General features: G+C 35.7%; 1 long non-coding RNA gene across 2 annotated transcripts; it reads right to left on the bottom strand.

The window, feature by feature from the left end:
* Positions 1-256: 256 nt before the first annotated feature.
* LOC137242217 (uncharacterized) lies at positions 257-1,633 on the bottom strand. 2 transcript variants are annotated; one of them, XR_010950132.1, is made up of 3 exons: positions 1,473-1,633; positions 1,228-1,404; positions 257-1,172 (listed from the first exon to the last, which is right to left on the bottom strand). It is a non-coding gene; the product is annotated as an uncharacterized lncRNA (long non-coding RNA). The 2 variants fall into 2 exon arrangements; XR_010950130.1 differs by having other exon boundaries at positions 257-1,404.
* Between the last annotated feature and the right edge of the window lie 4,001 nt (positions 1,634-5,634).

Genomic DNA, 5,634 nt, shown 5'->3' with positions numbered 1-5,634 from the left:
AAATCGATTTAGGTGTTTGTTAGGGGCTCGTGCGCTCCACTATGAGCCAAAGAAAGCTACACAAATAATAAACGTATGCGCAGCTCTTCACAACATTTGTTTATCTTATAATGTTCAATTATCAGATGAAGAAATATCTGACTATCAAAACCCGAATGACGATTTCCAAGATAGCAGAACATATGAAGGTGGTTCAGTGGCAAACGAAGAAGCTAGGGCAGTTAGAAATAATATTTTACAACATATGCAGTTCTAGTTTTACGATGATAACAAACAATTTTTATTTAAATTCATATTCAGTCCATTTTAAATTCAGAGTACACTTATTTTAAATTAACTAAGGCTAACTAAAAAAAATTCATGTTTTTTATTAACATAAATCAAAATATCACTTCATGTAAAAAAAAATATCACAAATTCAGGTGTGAATAAAAAATGTATCTTAAAACTACTATCTACATAAAAAATCAAATTATTTCAAAGTTACTATTTAAATTTAAAATATCACATTGCCTTAAAACTACTATTCACATTAGTGCTTTGGTAATTCTCTCCTTCTCCAACTCCAAAATCTGTTCTTTCAACCTTAATTTATCTCTCCTATGCTTTTTCTTATTAATAATTTCTTCTTTTAGCAGTTTAAACTTTTCTTTTTCAATTTCTAGTTTCTCTTGCTTTAAAGTTACAGCCTCAAAATTTAGCGCAACTAACCTCCTCATGTATCCTTCTATATTTACAACACTTTTCTTAATACCTAATGTATTTCTTTTCAGGGCCTTAAAATGTTTACTTTGAATGTCAATCTGCTTCTCCAACAGTGCTAACCTTTTTTCCTTTTCGCTTATATTTTTCGACCTTCTTGCTGGAGTTGCCTGTAGTGCAGCTCTTTCCTGGATCTCACATGATACGCTTCTTTCAGGTACTTCATTTTCCTGCTCATCTTCAACAATTTCAGTCGACCTACCACCAACTCTTGATTGGACCACCACATTGCCCATTCCAATTTCTTCGCAAGGGGGATCAATATAGGCGTCAATACTTAAAAAACTAATAATAGCTTCCTCTATCGCTGAAAACGTATGGACGTTATTTGGGCCTCCACCAGTTGCTTAGTACTCCATTCGGTTCTGCGAACATTTTTTCTTCGTTTTACTTCTCAAGTCCGTCCACACCTACAAAGGAATGTTCAGTATTTTCTTTATGGACGCTTTATACAAATTTGTTTACCTTTAACCAATTTCCCAAGAACGCATTGGTGGTCCCAAGCTATTGAGCTCAGCCGCTATCAATTCCCATCTTGATTTTCCCTGGGCTTTCCCACACACGCCTTTGCCTAAATCAGGATGTTCTTGCATTAGCTGCACCAGACTTGCGATTTGCCGTTTATTGCTTACAACTTTTGACCTGCAATTAAAATAACCACTTTTTATTATTTAGGTTTACATTTTTTACTTTTATTCAAATTTTTTTACTTTTTTTCTTCCATTTTTAAATTTTTTCACTTTTTTCTATCACTTAAACGCTTCAACGACTGCAAAATGGCTGTAGAAAGATAATCGATCAAAAGAGTATTCACAGTCGATAAATGAGCGAGCGATCGACATTCGCAATAGGGGTGATAATCGATAATCGATTAATAGTCGATTATCTATTCTCAGTCGACACTCGCAATAGCGGTGTATATTCGATGGCATTGCGGCCAATCACAAACAGCAGCAGCTCGATAATGAAAATACTGTAGTGTCAACAAAAGCCTTTGATATTCCTAAAGGAGAATGTAAGTAGAAATGCATTTCTGTATTTTCTTTTTAAAATAAATTTTATTATTTCTTCACAGATCCATTCTATTAAAGCTAAATGGAAAACACCAATGCTACTACGTGAACTCAATTCTTTCATGGCAGATATGTCGCTGAAGCCAGAAGTCGAAGGCATAATATTATTAATATATATAATAATAATTTAATACTTTATAAACACTGTAATTAATTTATGTTGATAATATTTAGTGACAAAAAAACAACACCCAACACAGTGTTGTAAAATGAATTGCTTATTATTTTTTGGCCACTTAGCCCGGCGCAAATTCAGAAAGCTTCCTTTTATGTTACTGACCATGCTTTGCTCAAATCCTGCTTGAAAAGCGGCACCAAGATGCAATTTTTTATTATCAGACCAATTCTAAATATTCTCGCGGAATTTTGTTCTCGCGGAATTTTGTTCTCGCGGATTTTTTTATTCCCGCGGAATTCGAATTTTCGAAGTCAGCTGTTTTGTCAATTGAAATTTCGTTGCGCATTTCTTATTTTGTTTAAAATATTGTAAAGTTTAATTATTGTTGCCAATTTGTTTGAAATTAAGAAATAAAGTATAAACAATGCACATTATTGCTTTTCATGTGGTATTCACTGAAATGAGTAATGAATTGGTGCCACAGACAATCAACAGAGGAGCATAAGAAGAAGACCGGCGGGATAACAGAAATCCGCCGGACTTGCCTGCATTCATTCTGCAAAGCAATTTTCTGGCGGCCAAGTCGAGTTGAGTTTCGCCATATGCCAAAATCTATTTAAGCCTTCTTAAAAAATCCTTGCGCAATTTCTGGATGGCTGCATCAAATATGCGAAGAGCTCTTCCGTTGCTTATGATCTATTTTTCCACTTAAAATAACGAATATTGTGGTTGTTGTTGTATTAACAGTGAGAATATTGTGGTAGAATGTAAATACACATTTTAGCACAAATTTGTACAAATAAGTGTTCTTTCTTAAAATAACCAGTTTCCTTTAACGATTTTGATGCATTCCCTTTAATTTAACTAGTGAAAAAACTCCTATGAAATGGCAGAGAAATCTGCCTCTCCCTCACATTCATAATACCTACTTTTCTCCCATAACCGGTTTCCGCTTTTTCGAATATTGTTCAGAATATTCGAATTTTCGAAGTCAGCTGTTTTGTCAATTGAAATTTCGTTGCGCATTTCTTATTTTGTTTAAAATATTGTAAAGTTTAATTATTGTTGCCAATTTGTTTGAAATTAAGAAATAAGGTATAAACAATGCACATTATTGCTTTTCATGTGGTATTCACTGAAATGAGTAATGAATTGGTGCCACAGACCATCAACAGAGGAGCATAAGAAGAACCCCGGCGGGATAACAGAAATCCGCCGGACTTGCCTGCATTCATTCTGCAAAGCAATTTTCTGGCGGCCAAGTCGAGTTGAGTTTCGCCATATGCCAAAATCTATTTAAGCCTTCTTAAAAAATCCTTGCGCAATTTCTGGATGGCTGCATCAAATATGCGAAGAGCTCTTCCGTTGCTTATGATCTATTTTTCCACTTAAAATAACGAATATTGTGGCTGTTGTTGTATTAACAGTGAGAATATTGTGGTAGAATGTAAATACACATTTTAGCACAAATTTGTACAAATAAGTGTTCTTTCTTAAAATAACCAATTTCCTTTAACGATTTTGATGCATTCCCTTTAATTTAACTAGTGAAAAAACTCCTATGAAATGGCAGAGAAATCTGCCTCTCCCTCACATTCATAATACCTACTTTTCTCCCATAACCGGTTTCCGCTTTTTCGAATATTGTTCAGAATAGGAGGAAAGGGGTAATGAAAAAACTCACAAGGAATTTTTATTTAGAATACCAGGAATGAGAGAAGGGAAAAAACTCGCACGGAATTTTCGTTTAGAATTGGGCTGTATAACTGCTATACCTAAACCAATATAAAGAGATATGCGCCATTGAAGTCGAATTGTGTTTGAAAGTATTATTGAATAAGGGTAAATATTAGTCCAACTCGCAACCGCAATAACCCTTCGAGTGTGTTCATTGCACCATGCTGTCAGGCAGCACAACCGGCAATAACAACAAACCAGGTTAACCTGGGTGTGGGTAATCTTTGGAAAACCCTCAAGTCTCTACCACGTCAAGTCTAGTCACGGGATGCCACCTTATGACTTCTGAATATCATTTACATACTGAGGCCAAAATGCTCCCAGTTAGGGAAATCAAACGATTGGTCGACCAAAACAAACGGACTAAGTGGCTGGAACATCTTAAGACTTGCAACCTCTCCGAAGGTGTCGGGAAACTATGGTCTATTGTCAAATCCGACCAAATACAACAACAATGTTTTCATCACTTTTGGTGATAAAACTTTGTCAAAGCCGGAAAAAGGCCCGAGCGTTTTCTGCCGTCAATTCATACTGCACCCTCCGGGTGACAAGGCTAAACGACAAGCCATCAGACAAGCGCACAAAAAGCAAAAACACCATGATGCGCCTCATGACATAACCGTCGGGGAGGATGCGTTAGCCATCAAAGAAGCCAAGTCTTCCATAACAATAGGCCCGGACGAGATATCCATGCTGATGCTTAAACACCTCGGCACAGAAGGAATCAAGTACCTCACGCACATTTTCAACCATGTCCATGCTGACGTTAAAATGTCCAGGCGATGAGGGAATGAGCTACCTAACGCGAATCTTCAATCTGTCATTCCAGAGAAATGGAAACAGGCAAGAGTGATACTGGGAATTCAACAAATCAAGGAGAATCATACCATCCGATATCTCTCCTTTCACCAATACCCAAGACATTGGAATCCGTTCTATCCCCTTATTTTAATTGCAACCAATTTATGGCAGTTAAGTAAAAACTGTCGGCTTAGTTGTTACGCTGCTTGACATTGACCATTTTTGCCTTCTGATGAAGGTGGCCCTCGGACGACATAAGAAGACATCCTGTAACAAAGCCTTAATAAATAATAAAATGTCACCCTGTGTTCAAGTTGTTCCACACCCGTGGGTAGACAACCTTTATTTATGTTTGGTTTTAGTTTCTTTTTGGTACAATAAATATTTTATAGTTTACTTTACACTGTATTTGGTTTCATTACTTTGTATTTAAAGAATATTTTATTTTCGCGCACACTTACTTCGTGTTGCTTCCAAAGTCCGAATTTTAATAATCATCCAGAGCCGAATTGCTCTGTGTTCAAGTTGTTCCACACCCGTGGGTAGACAACGGGTGTTGCAGCAACTTGAACACAGAGCAATTCGGCTCTGGATGATTATTAAAATTCGGACTTTGGAAGCAACACGAAGTAAGTGTGCGCGAAAATAAAATATTCTTTAAATACAAAGTAATGAAACCAAATACAGTGTAAAGTAAACTATAAAATATTTATTGTACCAAAAAGAAACTAAAACCAAACATAAATAAAGGTACTGAAAATTAAATTGAAATACTGTGTTTGGTGTTGGGAGTTTTTATGTGGAGAGCATTGCGACGAGCAAGCGCACGTCCATTTTTCGGAGGTTCATACAATGAACCTTTATATGGCGACCGTGAGGCTGGAGCCTCGCTTTTTTAACAGTGGTGAGTGGAAAAATTTTTTTCAAGTGGACGAAAAGCGAAAGTGTGTGTGGTGCGAAAAAACCTACGGCGTAATTTTCTAAATAAATTCAACTAAATTTCTTCTAAAAAAGTTTTCAATAAACTACAATGCAATTTTCTAAATAAAATTCAACAAAACTTTAATATACAATTTTCTAAAATAAAATTCTACTAAACTACGATATAATTTCCTACATTAAAATTTAACAATAAAAGTACAA

The sequence above is a fragment of the Eurosta solidaginis genome, chromosome 2 (assembly GCF_040869045.1).
Source record: "Eurosta solidaginis isolate ZX-2024a chromosome 2, ASM4086904v1, whole genome shotgun sequence".
NCBI classification, from domain to species: domain Eukaryota; kingdom Metazoa; phylum Arthropoda; class Insecta; order Diptera; family Tephritidae; genus Eurosta; species Eurosta solidaginis.
The sequence above is the reverse complement of the archived record's forward strand: the minus strand, read 5'-3'. Positions and strand labels throughout refer to the sequence as shown.